Raw genomic sequence first — 17,814 nt, forward strand, 5'->3', positions numbered from 1 at the left:
TACTGAGTTGATATTTTAGGCCCTAACATCTCAACTACACAACGTCACCACTATAGTAATTGGTAAGCAGCCATCAAACAATGTGTCAACAAGTGGGTCTTTCTGGATCCCAGTGAAATACTATTTACAAAATGGATGGCAAACCAGATGGGCCCTTCAAGCTGCAGCTTGCTCATTCCTGCAGCAGGCTGTGAGTGCTATGGTAGCAACTTACTATTTCCTCCTTACATCTATCTATACACACCAAGGGCTCCTTATGCCCTCACTATGTCTTTAGAGCAGATGGGATGCCCTCAACTGACATATCCCATGAGTCTTTGTGCTCCAGCAGTTATGGCAAACACATTGCTATCTCCCCATCTGAAGGACTCTTGGAGTGCCTCCTTCAGAGTCTTTCTATAACACCCTTGGCTTGTCCATTTGACATTTTATAATATCTCTAATTTACTTTAATAATCCCTGTGTCTACTTCATGCTCCCTGGGGGCAGTGAGCATGCTCACCCCATGTATGATGACCTGGAAGAGTGGCAGGGATACCAGTCTTGTGTTGACTTCCTTACAGGATACTTCCAATGATATTTGATAGGATGAGGTCAGTGGGGTTCTGCTACATGTTGCCTTGGCAATGATCAGCATTGATTCAGCTAATCTGGTAGAAAGGCCAGTAGAAAACCCTTTTCTCCTTCACCATTCTATGTATGCCCCTCCAGAGATGCATTCATGGTTGAAGAGGACAACCTTCTCTTGAAACAGTGGTTCTCAACCTGTGAATCATGACCTCTTTGAGGAGGTTGCATATCAGATATCCTTCATATCAGGTATTTACATTATAATTCACAACAGCAGCAAAATTATAGTTATGAAGTAGCAACAGAAATAATTTTATGGTCGGGGTCACCATACCATGGGGAACTATATTAAAGGGTCTCAGCATTAGGAAGGTTGAGAACCATTGTCTTAGAGCCAAGTGTACCCTAGTAGCTTTGCTCCCCAAGCAGAACTGGCAAACAAGATCTAAAGAGCGATTCAGTAAATAATCAGTTTTCATCCCATGGTACTAATGAGCCAGTTTTGTGAACAAAATTTTGAGGATACTATTTCTTTTCTATAGCAACCAAAACAATGATCTGAACCAGAAAAAACAGAGTCTTGACTTTAAAATATAAAGATGACCCGCCATCTGCCTCCTACCAATGGTGACAGAGACTGAAGCCTTGCCTAACTGTTCATAAGCAAAGGTGATTCTCCTTCTGTGGCCCGGGTCTGGCAAGACTGGAAGCTCCCAGAAGGCTGTGTGAGCTACCCAACACTCACTCTGAGGCATGCCTTACAGTATGGGGTCTGGGAAGCAAGAGAGACCCTCTGTAGACCATGAACCCTTGAAGAGAAGAAACTGGGAGTAATTTAACCTTGACCCCTAAATAGGAATGCCAGAGGCATGGCGTGTGTGCAGTAAAACTCCCATGGGTTTCCTGGGAAAACTGGTTCTGTATCTCTGTGACCCGCTATCTCCAACTTACAGTCGTCCTTGGCGGATTCACCGCTGATATTCAACAGGAGGCTACCAGGATAGACAGTTCCAGAAACTCCTCACCTTGATGTCAACCCCCCACTTTCTACAACACTGTAAATTTTGCAAAGCGCTTTGACAGGGACTTTTAATCTACCCTAGAAGCCTATGACATTGATCTACCTCAAATGTCTCCTCACCAGTTTGCGAAATGGTATTAAAATAAATCTCCATGTATAGGACTGAGGTCCTTAAGAGACCAATCCCCACTTCATTAATCACTTGAAGAATTCCCAAGGGTCTTCTGGGTATCTTAAAAGCTGTCAGATGGGGGTTGGGGATTTAGCTCAGTGGTAGAGCACTTGCCTAGCAAGCGCAAGGTCCTGGGTTCGGTCCCCTGCTCTAAAAAAAAAGAAAAAAAAAGCTGTCAGATGTCACATGTCACACATCTGCACATGTTTCTCTTCTCTCCTGCCCTTGTGCTATCCTCAGCCCTCAAGCCATTTGAGAACAACCTTGTCGTGGGTGTTTGCTTGGAGCCTACACAGTCCTTTTGACTGGAATAGAACCAGGAGAAAGATTCTGTCATCTGGGCCCCAAAGCTCTGCTCTATTCAAAACCAGATTTCATCATGGTGAGGGAAGTATGATGTCAGAACACAGAAGCTTCTACTTGGGATGGGGACAAGGACATAGGGCTGAGATGCCAGGCTGCCTTTCCTTTCTCCTCTTCTCATTTAAAGCTGTGTCCCACTTCCATATTCAAGAGCCTTTCTATCCCAAAAAGAAAAATCCTTAGGCGTTATCATATGTATACAAATGGCTCAAGAAAGACTTCTTTACCCTCATGTCTTATTTTGACCAAACCTCAGCCAGCCTGGACTACAGAGCAAGTGCCAGAACAGCCAGAGACACACAGAGAAAGTCTGTTTCAATAAAACAACAACAATAATAGTAATGAGAATAAGGAGGAGGAAAGGAAGGAAGGGGGAAAACGAAACAAAGAAACAAAGAATTGCACAGAAGACCTGGTCTGGAGCACAAGGTTCTGGTGCTGGGACCCTCCTCCACACACTTTACCTGACACCTGAATAATTGAATGTTCCACCTCATTTCCTTGACTGGAAAACAAGATGTAGTCCATGTTCCATTTTAAAACAGCAAAGATAAACTCTGTCATGTTTCTAAGCCCTCCTTCCTCCTCCCGTTAGTTGATAGAACCAACAAATATTGTGTAAGTTCATTGGCTGCAAGAGAAGCTGCTGCCGAAAGCAGCTAATGCAATTGAGTATTTTCTTTGCAAAAGCAATTTTGGCAGAAGGCGTTGCCTTCTGGAGACATTTTTAAGCAATCAAAATAAAGATTCTGATTACATTTCCAAAGCTATCAAAGCTGCTAGTGTTCATCTGGCTCATCTCTGACCTTTCTCCAGAAAGTAGAACTTTTCCTTCCAAAGAAGGCCTACAAGCTGGCCACCGTTTGTGCTTCTGACATGTCTCTAGTGATCCCTGAGAAGTTCTAGCACATTTTGCAAGTCCTCAACACCAACATTGAAGGGCAGCAGAAAATAGCATTTGCCATCACTGAAGGGTTTAGGGGGAAGATATGCTCACATTATGTTGAGGAAAGCAGACACTGACCTCACCAAAAGGTCTGGAGAACTCCTGGAGGAGGAGGTAGAATGTGTGCTCAGCATCATACAGAATGCACGTCCATACAAAATCCTAGACTGGTTCTTGAACACACAGAAAGACGGAAAGTACACCCAGGTTCTGGCCAGTGGTCTAGACAACAAGATGCGTGAGGACCTGGAGCAACTCATGAAGATTAGCGCTTATGGGTAGCTGTGCCATTTTGGAGCCTTCTCGTCCAAGGTCCACATAGCAGGACCACTGTACGCCAGAGCCGTAGTGTCTGTCTATTCAAGGAGAAATGAAACTCTGGGCCTTTGCTCTTAATAAATAGTTAAATTTCTAAACAGAAAAAAAAAGTGGAAATTTTGATGAGAGAAGTGACTCCATCCTTTCGTCTTTTTTCACAGTACCACCCCTGCCCTCAGGGGCCTCCACCTAGAGCCAGAGAGTCAAGGTCTCAGTAGGAAAAGGAAATGCAGACTACAGGAAACTAAAAGTTCATCACACAAAGCATCACCTTCGTCTCATTGTCTCAAATGCTCTAGATAACTAGTCTTTAGCTTGGGATGGAAAATCTGAAACAGGACAATTCCGTCACAAACGGAACATTTATGTCGTTAGCTGTGATAGAAAAACATTCATGGAAGGCAAGAGCTGCACGGGTCCAATGAGGTGCAGATGGGACAGCCCTTGGGCAAATGTCTAGCCAGCTCCCAGTGTTGGGACAGCCATAGAGCAAGAATAAAACAAAACAGTGGGGGTTGGGGATTTAGCTCAGTGGTAGAGCACTTGCCTAGGAAGCGCAAGGCCCTGGGTTCGGTCCCCAGCTCCGAAAAAAAAGAACCAAAAAAAAAAAAAAAAAACAAAAACAAAAAACAAACAAACAAAAAAAAAAACAAAACAAAACAGTGCTCATCCCCATACGTCACAGAAGGATCGAATGGTTGAAAGGAAAGTGGCGAAGTTTGGACTAGAACTCAGTCTGGGCCTCTTCTAAGTCTGATTACCTCATACAGGCCTCTTAATGGGCATCAGTTAGCATCTGGCACATGTTGAAAGTGGACCACAGAACTCAAGCAAAGAGCAAGAGGGACAGGAGCTGCTGGTCAGCGGTTACATTCTGCTAAGACTGAGTGGCTTATGAAGTGTCTTAACACTTAGCTGAGAGTTAAGCTGGGTCTCAGGTGCATCTTCAGGTGTAAGGTACATGGGCAATCGGGGATGAATGGGGGTGCCCGAGGTGATTCTGGGGAGCAACGGAGAATGCTTGAGAAGGGTGGCTTTGAAGGTTGCAGGCCTTGGCAAATTGGAGATGAAGCAACCTGCTTCCCTGAGGTCGTAGGGGAGTCCACCAGGGCAGGTGGGGTTTCTCATTCCAAGAAGTACAATGTGTTCAAATGGGACCCAATCCTTGGAGGGAGAGGGAGGCAGACGAGCGGCTAAAGTCCACGAGAAAGGTCTTTCTGTGTAGTAGGTTATTAGCCAAGTAAATAAGACTGTAGGAAAGACCCAACACTAAGACGTCCGAGGGGGAAATCAGAGTCAAATGTGAGCAGAAGGAGGTATCTGGAGGAGCCTGCTGGCTGCACCTCATGTGTTATTCTCAGCTGAAATTGAAACCCATCAGGAAATCCCCCAGTGCGCTAATATATCTCTGATGCCGATCCAAGGGAAGCAGAGTACAAGAAAAGAAGGCAAGTTTTTACATAGGTGAGACAGAACTCCTGAAAACCAAAAGGAACAGGAAGCAGTTTCACGTACAATGGAGAATGCCCCGCCCCTGGGCTGTGGAATGCTAACTCGGTAAAAGGCTGAAGGTGTGGCCTTGGCAGTGTCCACTTATACTCCTGAGCTGGAGGCAGCCGGAGAGCAGTCTAGCAAGGAGAGACCGTGCTTCAGAGGAAGTGGTGCCTATTCCTAAGGACGATGATGCCTGAGCTTGTGCTCTGGTCTCCACATACACACACGTATGCACGCTTGCATGTATGTACACCTGCATGCACACGTACGCAGGTGAACACACACAGTCACGCGGTGCACACATGAAGGGAGGGAGTACTGAAGGCGGTGTGCTCCTGCGTGGAAAGTCACCTAGTGAGAGTGTCGCGGATTGAAATGGGAAGACGGTCACTTTATGTCACCTTGACACAAGCTAGAGTCAACTGAGAAAATGCCTCCATAAGATTGGGTTCCAGGCAGAACATTTGATTAATTAGCAATTGATGTGGGAAGGCCTAGACCACTTAGTGTAGAACCTGAGGTCTCAAACAAAGCAGACAGAGCAAGGCACAAGGAGCAAGCCAAGAAGCAGCATCTTCCAGTGGCTTCTGCATCAGTTCCTGCCTCCAGGTTCCTGCCTCCAGGTTCCTGCCTCCAGGTTCCTGCCTCCAGGTTCCTGCCTTGGTTTCCCCCAATGGACTATGGCACAGGATATGTAAGCAGAAAAAAACCCTTTCGTCTCCCACTGCTTTTGTTTACAGTGCTTTGTCACAACAAGAGAAACCCTAACTAAGGCAAAGTAAGGGGTTACCTTGGATGCTACGGTAGAGCACATAACTACCTTGTTTTGGGAAGTAGACTTTTTTCACCCGCAAATATACTCCATTTCACTGCAGCCATCCCATTCATTCTTTTTCTCATCCCCATCTTCTTCCCTCTTTCCTTTAGTCTTTCTTTCTATAATCAAGGAGGAGCACGGGGGCGGGGGGGCTAAATATTAGAGGTTACATTTTGTTAAAACCAGGTAAGTAGCTTGGAATAGAGAGGCAGCAGCTCCGTTCTTACCACTTGCAGAGGACTTAATATCAGTTCTAAGCTCCAGGTGGAATCGCATGCCCTCCTCTGTCCTCTCAGGGCTCCTCACTCACACATGCACATATTTGTACACAGACATATATATGCACATAATTTCAAGAATAACAAAACTAAATCTTAAAAAAAAAAAAAAACCGGCAGCAGCTCTCTGCTCCCAAACCCCGTGGGAGAGAGACCTCACCGCCTGATCAGGTGGGCACTCCTGAGGCTGCAGAGCGGAGGAGACCACCAACACTGCCCACCCCTGCCCACATCCCTGGCCCAAGAGGCAACTGTATAAGGCCTCTGGGTTCCCGTAGGGGAGGGCCCAGGAGCGGCAGGACCCCTGCGCCTGAGACACCGCCGGAACCTGAAGGAAACAGACCGGATAAACAGTTCTCTGCACCCAAATCCCGTGGGAGGGAGAGCTAAACCTTCAGAGAGGCAGACACGCCTGGGAAACCAGAAGAGACTGCACTCTGTGCACATCCAGACGCCAGAGGAAAACACCAAACGTCATCTGGAACCCTGGTGCACGGAGGCTCCCGGAAAGAGTGGCGCAGATCTTCCCGGTTGCTGCCGACGTGGAGAGGACTTAGGCAGTACCCCACGAGCAAACTTGAGCCTTGGAACCACAGGTAGGACCAACTTTTCCCCTGCAAGAAACCTGCCTGGTGAACTCAAGACACAGGCCCACAGGAACAGCTGAAGACCTGTAGAGAGGAAAAACTACACGCCCGAAAGCAGAACACTCTGTCCCCATAACTGGCTGAAAGAAAACAGGAAAACAGGTCTACAGCGCTCCTGACACACAGGCTTATAGGACAGCCTAGCCACGGTCAGAAATAGCAGAACAAAGTAACACTAGAGATAATCTGATGGCGAGAGGCAAGCGCAGGAACCCAAGCAACAGAAACCAAGACTACATGGCATCATTGGAGCCCAATTCTCCCACCAAAGCAAACACGGAGTATCCAAACACACCAGAAAAGCAAGATCTAGTTTCAAAATCATATTTGATCATGATGCTGGAGGACTTCAAGAAAGACATAAAGAACTCCCTTAGAGAACAAGTAGAAGCCTACAGAGAGGAATCGCAAAAATCCCTGAAAGAATTCCAGGAAAACACAATCAAACAGTTGAAGGAATTAAAAATGGAAATAGAAGCAATCAAGAAAGAACACATGGAAACAACCCTGGACATAGAAAATCAAAAGAAAAGACAAGGAGCTGTAGATACAAGCTTCACCAACAGAATACAAGAGATGGAAGAGAGAATCTCAGGAGCAGAAGATTCCATAGAAATCATTGACTCAACTGTCAAAGATAATGTAAAGCAGAAAAAGCTACTGGTCCAAAACATACAGGAAATCCAGGACTCAATGAGAAGATCAAACCTAAGGATAATAGGTATAGAAGAGAGTGAAGACTCCCAGCTCAAAGGACCAGTAAATATCTTCAACAAAATCATAGAAGAAAACTTCCCTAACCTAAAAAAAGAGATACCCATAGGCATACAAGAAGCCTACAGAACTCCAAATAGATTGGACCAGAAAAGAAACACCTCCCGTCACATAATTGTCAAAACACCAAATGCACAAAATAAAGAAAGAATATTAAAAGCAGTAAGGGAAAAAGGTCAAGTAACATATAAAGGCAGACCTATCAGAATCACACCAGACTTTTCGCCAGAAACTATGAAGGCCAGAAGATCCTGGACTGATGTCATACAGACCCTAAGAGAACACAAATGCCAGCCCAGGTTACTGTATCCTGCAAAACTCTCAATTAACATAGATGGAGAAACCAAGATATTCCATGACAAAACCAAATTTACACAATATCTTTCTACAAATCCAGCACTACAAAGGATAATAAATGGTAAAGCCCAACTTAAGGAGGCAAGCTCTACCCTAGAAGAAGCAAGAAACTAATTGTCTTGGCAACAAAACAAAGAGAATGAAAGCACACAAACATAACCTCACATCCAAATATGAATATAACAGGAAGCAATAATCACTATTCCTTAATATCTCTCAACATCAATGGCCTCAACTCCCCAATAAAAAGACATAGATTAACAAACTGGATACGCAATGAGGACCCTGCATTCTGCTGCCTACAGGAAACACACCTCAGAGACAAAGACAGACACTACCTCAGAGTGAAAGGCTGGAAAACAACTTTCCAAGCAAATGGTCAGAAGAAGCAAGCTGGAGTAGCCATTCTAATATCAAATAAAATCAATTTTCAATTAAAAGTCATCAAAAAAGATAAGGAAGGACACTTCATATTCATCAAAGGAAAAATCCACCAAGATGAACTCTCAATCCTCATCTTCGATTGGTTTATATACAAGTGTACAATTTCTAGGCTTGAAAGTAAAATGATGCTATCTGGTGCTGGATAGAGGAGCCTTATTTTTTATTATGGCAGCTTGCTATTTTTGTAACATGGTGATTTGGTTGAACACAATAAAGTACAGTAGTAACTGATCTCCCCTTCTTCCTGGATGAGTGAGGAGATGATTAAATGTTGATGTCAGCATCCATGAGCATATTCAGATGAGCTTCTGCTTCTGTTGAAAAGGATGCTGTGTTTGATTGTGGTCCGAAGCTTTGAAGCACTACTTGGCATCTCCTTCCTTGGAGGTCTCACTGTTTAAACATAACAGATTTGATAGCTTGTTGGTAAGGTGAGATCCAGCTTGTCTCCACTAGGTCATCTTCATGTGAATCCGGTGGTTATACGGTTTTGTTCTAGGGATATTTCATTTTTTTAATAACGGTTTTAGCTGACATTCATGGAGAGAATGAATCCTTAGAACTGTGCCACTAGTGAAAGGAAATCCTGTCTAGAGTATGTTTCTTTACAAAGCTGTGTCACACCATCATTTGGGCCCTCTGCTGGAAAAGTAGAATCAAGTCTCAAATAATGCCTTTTAAATTGTATCCTCTAGTATTATAGATGTAGGACAGTACTGTATCATACCTCTGTGGATGTAAAATAGCTTGTACCTGCTTTATGATACGTAGTAGTGACCGTGCTTTATCAGAGCTGTTTTTAATGATGTTGCTCAGAATGTTTTCTTTCCAGATGATGATTGAGAAGCTAATTTTAAAAAAAATGGTGCCAGGTACCACAAGAGTAACAGAACTGTGCTGTTTTCTCGGGTTTTGTTTTTTTACTTTTTTTTTTTTTAATGGAGTGTGCTGGATGTCTCTATAGTTTTGTTCAGATGACTGCAGAACCTGGAAAAGCGGTTGCTGCTGTTGATGCATAACACACTGCTATTATTGGTCTTTTTATATAAATATAAATATATATATACAGATAAATAATTTGAATTTTTTGAAACTTTAGCTGTGCTGTCAACTTTGGAAAAAAGTATCCCCGTTTACTGTGTTGAGTTGGCACTGTACAGAAATTAACAGCCATATTGGTCTAGAAATGTTGAACTTAAGTTTTTTCCATTTGTACAGGGGTAACACACTGTATTAAATATGTAAGGTCTTATCTACGTGGGTTTGATTACAAAAACTAATAAAGTATTCTCTAAATTTAAAAAAAAAAAACCAAGAGGCTTATAAAACGTTCTAACATTCTGGGCCAACAATGTCAGCTCTCAGATAAAAGTGAGAAACTAATATTTGGATATAATTTTAACCAAATGAGAAAGAATAGAGTTTAATCTATGAATGATTGAGACCTCGGGAGACTATGGCCCCATATATCTGGGAGTCCATAGCAGCAAGGAAAAGGAGCGTTGTGTAAACTTCAAAGCAACGTAAAAGCAACAGTCCCAGTGGAATCGAGAGGACAAGTGAACTAGAAAGCAGTGTGACCACTAGCAGACTTCTCCCAAACTCATGTGTTTTAAAAGGACATGTTCACAGCAACGACGACGAAGGATGTGTATCTAAGAACTGAGGCTAGAGGATGAAGAGCAAAGTGTTCCAGATAATGAAGATTTACAAGGTACTCCGTGGAAGGCTCAACTCACATAGACAGTGAGAAAGGTGGGGGAGGGGGAGGAAAGAGGGAACAAAGACTAAAAAAGGAAAAGAGGCACGCGATAGAACAAGACGGAGATGAGAAAGACAGATCAGGGTTGAGAAAATGGCGTGAGACTAGCACCAGCTACCAAACACTCAAATCCTGTCTTACAGAGCAAGAACAACAGTTTCTCAACTCTAATCGTACAGCAAAAGAGGCAAGGAAAAGAGAGATACAGAGCCAGGCACGGAGGCTCAGGACTGTAATTCAAGCACTGGGGAAGCAGGTGATTCATAAGTTTGAGGGTAACCTGGGCTACACAGTGAGACCCCCCCCCCATCTTTAAAAGAGATGGGGGAGGGTCCGGTGTGAAATGGAGCACGCAACAAGCTGGAGAACAAGGCAGACTCTCGCACAACCCATTGATGACTTCAGACAGACAGCCCCGCACAGGGAAGGGATTTGCAAATGTTACTGCAGAGCCAGCAGAAACGGCTGACGTTTTGTTGAGAATGAGAAAGGAAAGGTGGGAGGAACTTTGGAAAATGTTCTACTTTGAAGCATGTTGGGGGAGGAGGCTGCAGCTCTTGGGGATGACCTGGGTGCTCTTTGGCCCTGTTCATCAGAACACGTGATTCTTTCCTTTCTTCTTTTATTTTTTCTGGGGAGGTGTTTTGTTTGTTTGTTTGTTGTTGCCGCCGTTGCTGCTGTGGCTACCACTGCTTTTGTTTTTCAAAAACGGTTTCCCTTTATAAATCCTGGCTGTTCTGGAACTCACTCTGTAGACCAGGCTGGCTTCGAACTCAACGATATCATTCTGCCTCTGTCTCCCAAGTGCTGGGATTCAAGGCATGGGCCACCCAGATGTGATTTTTCTTAAAAAAATGAATGTGGTGGTCAAACTACAGTCTTGCAACAGTGACACCTGTCACGAGAGAGCTGGGAGGTCCTCCAAGGGGAGATCGGGAGAGGTGTTGTGTTTTTCTAACCAAGAAACATAACAACGATCTGAATTATGATTATGTATACAGAGCTGTGTAGAGCCATTTTCTAGTGATATAGAAAGCAACCAAGGTCGCAGTAGAAAGTTTAAATAGACAGCCTTTGCTTTAATATCCGAAAGGACTTTCTGGTCATCCATTTGTCCAGCAAGTGTTTACGGAGCACCTTCCTATGACCCTGCTAAGGGCTAAGGAGGCATAACAGCTCTGAACTCAACACACGAGCAACTGAACTTCAGCCATGCCCTCAAGCCGTCTTTAGTTGGGCTACACAAATCACCAGTGATTGAATTAAGCTTATGTGAGAACTCACTCTGGGTCCTTTTCTCAACATTAAATTCATGTTCATTTCATTTTATTTATGGGCAAGGAAAAAAAAAAGCTGAAGACACAATCGGGAACACAGGCCAGCAGGTGCAATTTTGCATATTTCTTTATTCAGGGCTTAGTCTGTGGTTCCCTTTCCGATGGCATGTTTTGTCTAGCTGTCTGGCCTGTAGCATGTGCTGTCCCACAAACAATTCGTCACACCGTAAGAAGTACATATTTGGGGGACAGAAAGAGCACATGCTGTATGGTAAAATGTAAATCGTCTTATCTATTAGAAAACTGGACTGTAGGTAATTTCTCAGAGCAAAGGTCATGAGCCTGCACTGAGTCACGGGTGACACCCTCTCTTGGGCAGAGTCAGCCCGGAAGACATGCTGGTTGAAAACCACAAACTGGCAATGGCTGAGGAACTCTTAATACAGTAGCAACTTCTGGATGGTTCTTTGGAGAAAACAATGTTTGGAAAAGGAAGATTTTATTACCAGATGCAGATTTTGGCAGTAGAAGCCTTAATGACGTTTGAGCTAGCACTTTGCAAAGATCTACTTTTGATTTTCTTTCCTTTCAGCGACTAGCTCCGACCAGCCGCGCTGGTGAACTGTCTTGTCAGAAAAGGATGCACTTTGGAGACTGATGGTGTTTACCTGTGGAACAAAACATGTCCAGCAACGTCAATTACCTGAGTCCACAAGATAGATTCTGCTCAGACAGAAGCAGTATTAATATGGGAGCCTCTCATCCTTCAAAATTTACTACTGGCACGAGGCAGAGCATTTTTATCTACCATAATTATAAGCTTTTGAATCAATGTGGAAGAAAAAAGCCCAAGCAGAAATATGAAGGAGGGTTATGGGTGCAGGGGGTGGCAGAAGAAAACAGTCTGGGTCCCTTGGGGGCTCGATATTCCAGAGTCATGAAGTTCTCCTGGTTTTCCATTCTCTAGAATCACTAGAAATACTGTGTTCCTGCTTTGGGTCATAAAGACAGCATTAGGGTGATTTTAGTGCAAAAGAGGGAAAGTTTTTCTTTGTGGCAAATTAATTGCAATACCAAGGAAATAGACAGCTGTTCCGGGACAGAGCCAGAGATGACAATTGCATCCCAAGGATTCTGCGTTCAGCCATGGTCAGCAGGACCCTGCCTCAGTCTCCCAGAGGAGGGGTAAAGAATATGCTTGTGTTAGAGTTCAGTCAACGGAGCAAATCTGGATTGGGTATTTACCACAGCCTTCATGCAGATTTAGAGAACTATGTGGCATAGGCAGACTTTCCAAGGCAACGCCAGTGCTTTGATCTTCTGGGGGCTCTAACATCTGTTCTTGTCATCTGCACATTCAGTGCATTCATATGCTCATGGCAAAGCTCCTAGCCGTACGAAGGACCAGCCCTCTGAGGCCCTAATGAGTTCTGTAACCCATGCAAAGCTATCAGAGCAATGACGGACGCTTACTGGGAAAGGTCTATCTCATTAACACATACTAACACAGTCCCTTGGATTCTAAAATAATCTATGCTGAACAGAAGATGTTGCTTCAGAAATGGAGCCTGAGTCTCTGGGCTCTGTGGTCTTTATATGCAGTATTCATGATTCAGGTTAGGATTGGTTTTAGTCATAGGCTACTAGCCATTACCTCCTCAAAGATTCCTCTAAGTTAAAGGAATGCTGGGTAACTCTAGCTCATGGTGCTCAAAGATTACCCTGCTTCTCTGGCTCCAGCCACAGTGAGGTGCTGGTGTTCATTTTGAGAATCTTGCCCTACAGTGGTCAGTTTTCCTCCAGAAGGGTCTCCCTGGCCTGAAGAATAACAGACTTAATGAGGTTAAGCATTCATGATACACATCTACATAAGGCATGAGAGAATACTGCTCTGTGCCTCTCTGGCTAGGTTGGTATGATCACCTCTCTCTTAGGGTGATCACACCTTCTATCGCTGGTTGACTTAGGGTGGTCACACCTTCTATCACTGGTTGACTTAGGGTGGTCACACCTTCTATCACTGGTTGACTTAGGGTGGTCACACCTTCTATCATTGGCTGACTTAGGGTGGTCACACCTTCTATCATTGGCTGACTTAGGGTGATCACACCTTCTATCATTGGCTGACTTAGGGTGATCACACCTTCTATCATTGGCTGACTTAGGGTGATCACACCTTCTATCATTGGCTGACTTAGGGTGATCACACCTTCTATCATTGGCTGATTTAGGGTGATCACACCTTCTATCATTGGCTGATTTAGGGTGATCACACCTTCTATCACTGGCTGACTTAGGGTGGTCCCATCTTCAATCACTGGCTGACTTAGGGTGATCACACCTTCTATCATTGGCTGACTTAGGGTGATCACACCTTCTATCATTGGCTGATTTAGGGTGATCACACCTTCTATCATTGGCTGATTTAGGGTGATCACACCTTCTATCACTGGCTGACTTAGGGTGGTCCCATCTTCAATCACTGGCTGACTTAGGATGATTATTACACCTTCTACCACTGTCTGACTTGATGTGATCAACTCTTCTATCATTGACTGGCTTGGTGTGATCACCTCTTTAATCATTGGCTGACTTAGGGTGATCACACCTTCTATCACTGGCTGGCTTGGTGTGATCATCTCTTCTATCACTGGCTGACTTAAGATGGTCAGCCCTTCTATCATTGTGATCACCTCTTCTATCACTGGCTGACTTTGTATGATCACACCTTCTATCAGTAGATTCAGGGTCTCAGCCCACAGTCATCTTCAGTTCAAGAGCCAAAAGATTGTGATGTTGTGATTAAAAGGCAGAGCCAGATGGCAACGTATGGATGAGAAAACTTCTCCCATGTTCAGAAAAGAGTTTTTTTTTTTTTTTTACATTTTCTGCTGGGGTTGTGTAGCACACATACTAGGGCACATGTGTGGAGGTCAGAGGACAACTTTGCTAAGCCGGTTCTCTCTTTCCACCTTTCTGTGGGTTACCAGGTCATCAGGCCATGCAGCAAGCCACGTTACCCAGTAAGCAAGCTCAGCAGCCACAAGAGTTACTATTTTCTAAATCAAGAAAGTTTCTATGACCTTTAATGTACATGCAAAAACATTATAAAAATAAAAGCCTCACAAAACATGTACATGCATGCATGCATGTAGCAGCATTTTTTATAAGATTCCAAATTGTGGAGTGTTCATAAATAAATGTTCACAAACAGAATGTGATATACCTGTGCAATGCAATATTCTTTAACAATAAAAGAAGTAAAAAAAATTAAAAAAAAATAAAAGAAGTCAAATACTTATGTATTGTACAGTATGAATGAACTTTGAAACAGTATGCTAAATGAAAACAAAAAAAAACAGACACTCTCACACAAAGCCAGACACAGGAGGCCACACATCGTATAAATCTATATGTAATTGAATGTCTGGAATAGGCAAATTTATACAGATCAAAAGCAAGGGAGTGGTGTCCAGAGCCTTGAAGCAGAGAGTGGGGAATGGCAGCTAAGGTGAAGTCTCTCTTTTGCCTGTTAGCTATGGAGGTACCAATGTGCTTATCATCTCTTCACAGGTATCTCTCCTACCTAGAGACTGTTCATTAGTAATGACAAGGTTTGCACGGACAAACATCTTCGGTGTTCTTGAGAATATACCTAAGAAGGGAGTTGTGAGTAACACAACTTTAACTTTCTGAGAAATTGCCAAACTTTTACCAACAGGACAGCATTCGGCCATATTATTTTGGTTTCCTGGTGTTAGAGACTGAACACACCATTTCCATGTAACTAGCGATGTACGAGGAGTCAGTTTTCTACACCCATGCCCACACACTTGACTCTCTACTTGAACTTTCTTATTGTCAGGCCAGCCAGACCCTTCAGCAGGTGGAAGTGCTTGCTTTCAAGCCTGATAACCAGGGTTTGATCCCTGAAACCCACAGTGGGAAGAGAAAGGTGTGCTCTGAGCTCTACATGCTCACCTTGGTATCCTTGGCACGTGTATGCCTGTCTATCTGCCTGTCCCTCCCCACAACTGTCCCGCCCCGTGTGTGTGTGTGTGTGTGTGTGTGTGTGTGTGTGTGTGTGTAGCATCTTGGTGTGTATGAAGCGATAGTGTGATAGTTGGTGAGCTGGTTGGCATTTCCTCGGTGGCTTGTGATCTGGAACATCTTTTCAACTATTGACCATTTGAATATTGGAAAATGGTTCTGTCTAGTCTTAAATTATGTTGTCTCTCTATTACTGCATTGTAAAAATCTTTTCAATACTTTAAATAGACAATTACCAACTGTATAATTGGCAAATATCCCCCCCATTCTCTAACAGAAAACCATTTTCTATATAGTGTCCTTTGATTCACAAGCATTTTCAACCTTTGTGAAATCGGATTGACCTTTTTCGGAGGTTTTCACTTTTGGCATATCTGAGAAACCAAACCGCCATATCCGAAACCCCAAAGATTTATCTTGATCATCTCTTCTAAGAGTTTAGGTCACTAGCCTTTATGTTTAGGCCTTTGATCTGTCTTGGTTTTTTTTATATAGTGTGATGTGGGACTTCAGATCCCTCTGTCTACGTGGAGATCTGCAGATTCACCAACACCATTCTTTCCAGAAAGTTCTTCCTCTGTGAACATCTGAGGACATTCTCAGGAGTCTTAGCTCCATTCCTCCATGCCAAGCTTGAGCCGGAACCATACTGCACCGACATGAACAGCGTCGCCAGCCTCATCGTCTTTTTCCAAGACTGTTTTGGGTATTCTGAATTTAGATGGGTTCATCTTCCCTCCCCTTCACTAGCCACAGATTTGCCCCACTTCTCTATTTGTAAAACCCAGACTCTGTGCCCATGCAAAATAGGCTAAGTGGCACCTCAGTCCCCTTTCTGCTTTTCTGCCCTCTCTGTGCCTCCCAAGATAATCCTGAAATGGCTTGAAACAAGCTGGAACCCCTCAGAGTCTTGTATCCCTCATAAAGAACAAGCTTGGGCGTTTGGCCAATTATTCCCACTTGGGATGAACGCCCGTGAGAAGCTTAACTCTTTCCAGAGAATGAAAAGCAGTAGCTCATGAAACCACGAGGCTGAAGGGCGAGTGAGGCAGCAGGTGAAGAGAAGAGTCGGCCATGGGTTTGCATTTAGAAAGTAAATCGGCCGTCTCTTTTCAAAGCCATTTTTTTTTAAATCAAGCAGAAATAAAGCATCTGCAGTGTATTGCCAAAGGCAGACTCAACAGACACAGGGCTGAGGAAAATCACCATTTTATTAACATCCTTTGTAGACTCTGACAAGAAAAAAATGCACCTTTCTCCCTGTACATCGAACCCGGAGTCGATACTGCAGTCCTTTTTCTGTTGACTTCTAATATGCCTGCTTCACTAAACTAGATAGAACAAAGATTTTCAAGATTGTCACCACAATGCAAAACAAAACAAAACAAAAACAAAAAACAAACAAACAGAAAAAACAAAAACCAGCGTAAACGACCTGGGCCACAGAGGCTCAGGAACACTCTGGTAGGTCCCAAGTTTAACGGCTGTCCTGGGGTGGGGGAAGGGGACAGAGCCTGGACAAGAAGAGCCTCTTCTGCTTTGCTTGGCTTTCTTAGACGGTGCCTAATGTCCTCATGACAGCAGACACACACACACACACACACACACACACACACACACACACAAAGCAAAAGTCCAAAAAAAACTGCCACTTGCCCTTCCTCCCAAGTCCTGCCTCACCCCCTACAGGGCTCACTCCAGTAAAGGAAGACACCACGTCCACTGGACAGCCCTGTTCCAAGGGGCCCTGACTTGGGGCAGCCACACAGCCTCTGTCCTTCTACTCTCTATTACAAACAGTCCTCTGGAAATTTTAAGATGAAGATAACTCCCGATGAAGAGCTTCAGTCAGGAGAGACTGGCCGTGTGTGAGGGCAGAACGCATTAGGAGATAAGGGAACACTATAAAGCCCAGATTGGCTTCGTACGGTATTAAAATGAGCACAGCTCAACTTGTAAATACATTCCTCAAATGGCAAGCCAAGTTCAAGCAGAGTCTAACGTGAGATGGGAAATTTAATATGATCATGGGCTCCCTGAAAGTGAAAGAAAATATGTAACGGGGGTTACTGTTGCAATCCCAGCTGTAAAATCAGGACTGACTTAGAGGTGGGGGGAACGGGTGTATTTTTAGACTGTGTTTCAGAGGCCATCCAATAATATGGCAAATCCCGGGATCAGATGATGTCAAAAAAGCTGGCCAAAAGAATGAGCAGATGTGATACTAAACTCGCCACAGGCGTGTCTCATTATTAGAATATTCTGGAATAGCTAAGAGAGGTCAGCAGAGGTACCGACCATGTAGTATTTCACAGTAGCTGTACAATTCCACAGGCTTGCGCCTTTGTGTCTCAATTTTTCCGCCTGAAATTTTTAAAGGTTCCCTTTTTTCCTCCTGGCTTTGATAGTCACATGGGGTCTCCCCTGCAGTGTGGGGTGACTGGCTCCCAGAGGCAATAACCCTTCCATCCACGCTCGTCACCTCTCCTCAACTCTGGCCTCAACCTCACCCATGAAATTTTTC

At 44.0% G+C, this 17,814-nt stretch overlaps 1 pseudogene; it reads left to right on the top strand.

Moving 5' to 3' along the window:
* Positions 1 to 3,002: 3,002 nt before the first annotated feature.
* Positions 3,003 to 3,446, top strand: LOC108351356 (40S ribosomal protein S18 pseudogene; annotated as a pseudogene).
* The last annotated feature ends 14,368 nt before the right edge of the window (positions 3,447 to 17,814 follow it).

Source organism: Rattus norvegicus, chromosome 6 (genome assembly GCF_021556685.1).
Source record: "Rattus norvegicus strain SHRSP/BbbUtx chromosome 6, alternate assembly SHRSP_T2T, whole genome shotgun sequence".
Classification (NCBI taxonomy): domain Eukaryota; kingdom Metazoa; phylum Chordata; class Mammalia; order Rodentia; family Muridae; genus Rattus; species Rattus norvegicus.